General features: G+C 42.5%; 1 pseudogene; it reads left to right on the top strand.

Annotated features, from left to right (window-relative positions):
- Nucleotides 1-291: 291 nt before the first annotated feature.
- On the top strand, nucleotides 292-1,547 carry LOC100958630 (annotated as a pseudogene).
- Nucleotides 1,548-1,859: the final 312 nt, after the last annotated feature.

The following is a 1,859-nucleotide window of genomic DNA, read 5'->3' as shown; positions in this document are numbered from 1 at the left end:
AGGCAGTTCTTTAGTTTTAAGTTTGTATTTACTTTGTGTGAACAAGTAATGACACAAAGTACTGCTCTGTCAAAAATTTTATGATAGGGGCTAACTGGATGCATGCAGAGGCTGCCAGGGAAGCTTTGGGGCCATTGGTGGCCGGTCTGTACCACGTGCAGTCTTTCAAGTTTGAGGACTTTGTGCTGAGGGCTCTCCTCCCCCATCTACATCGATCAGCAGGGCATCCTGTCTCGACTGCATCTTCTGAGTCAGATTGCAGGTATTTTATTCCAAACTGCCCAAAATGAGGGAATCAGTTTTAACATGGTGTGTGAAGTACCTTATACAGCTTTGCTGTTGGCTACATTTATGTGTTCAACAAATCAAATTCCAATGCTGTTTAGAATGAAACAAACAAAAGATTATGGTACTAAGAGTCTTGTAGAAAGAGCTGTAAATCTAGGAGAAATCTGTTTAATCATTGAGGATGTCGTCACCAGTAGATCTAGTGTTTTGGAAACTGTTGAGGTTCTTCAGAAGGAGGGCTTGAAGGTCACTAATGCTGTCGTGCTGTTGGACAGAGAGCGAGGGAGGACAAGTTGCAGGCGCACGGGATCCGTCTCCACTCAGTGAGTACATTGTCCAAAATGCTGGAAATTCTTGAGCAGCAGGAAAAAAATGATACTGAGATGGTTGGAAGAGTTAAGAGATTTGTTCAGAAAAATGTTTTTGTGGCAGCTAATCAAAATAGGTCTCTCCTTTGTATAAAGAAAGCATCCAAAGAACTCAGCTTTGGTGCGGGGCAGAGCTGCCTAGGATCCACCCAGTTGCATCAAAGCTTCTCAGGCTTATGCAAAAGAAGGAGACCAATCTGTGTTTGCCTGCTGATGTTTCAGAGGCCAGAGAATTGTTGCAGCTAGCAGATGCGTTAGGACCCAGCATCTTCCTGCTCAAGACTCATGTAGATATTTTGGATGATTTTTCCCTGGGTGTGATGGAGGAATTGACAATGCTGGCACAATGCCATTAGTTCTTAATATTCGAAGACTGGAAATTTGCAGATATAGGCAACACAGTAAAAAAGCAGTATGAAGGTGGTATTTTAAAATAGCTTCTTCCGGGGCAGATGTAGTGAATGCGCATGTGGTACGTGGCCCCGGAATTGTGAAGGGCCTATGGGTAGTAGGCCTGCCCTTGCATCGCGGTGCCTGCTCATTACAGAAATGAGCTCTGCTGGCTCCCTGGCCACTGGCAAATACACTAAAGCAGCAGTCAGGATGGCTGAGGAGCACTCTGAATTTGTGATTGGTTTTGTTTCTGGCTCCTGAGTAGGCATGAAACCAGAATTTCTTCACTTGATTCCAGGAGTTCAGTTAGAAGCAGGAGGGGATTCTCTTGGCCAGCAGTATAATAGCCCACAAGAAGTTACCAGCAAAGAGATTCTGATATCATCATTGTAGGCCAGGGCACAATCTCAGCAGCTAATTGTCTGGAAGCAGCAGAGATCTACAGAAAGGTTGCTTGGGAAGCTTATTTGAGTAGACTTGGTATTTGAGTGTCTTGGATTTTTTGTGAAGATATTGAAGATATGTGGTCTTGTGAAAGTTGCTATTTTGAAATAATCAGCACCCTTTACTACTGGTTGGATTCTTCCACGGGCCTATACAGGAATGGCTTCTGGAGTTATCATAGTCTTTAGGAAATATTGAGTGACTTGTACTCCTTTCATTGTTTCTATTCATTCTCAATTTTGCTTTTATTAAAATGGATGTTTGATAGGCCAAAAAAAAATTATGATAAGTTGACCAGGGACAGTAAGAATAGGATTGGAATAGTGATGACAATGTTATCAAGAGAGATATGTTAATATGTTGGAA

Source organism: Otolemur garnettii, unplaced genomic scaffold (assembly GCF_000181295.1).
Source record: "Otolemur garnettii isolate 467f Iridium unplaced genomic scaffold, OtoGar3 scaffold00001, whole genome shotgun sequence".
In the NCBI taxonomy this organism is placed as follows: Eukaryota; Metazoa; Chordata; class Mammalia; order Primates; family Galagidae; genus Otolemur; species Otolemur garnettii.
The sequence above is the reverse complement of the archived record's forward strand: the minus strand, read 5'-3'. Positions and strand labels throughout refer to the sequence as shown.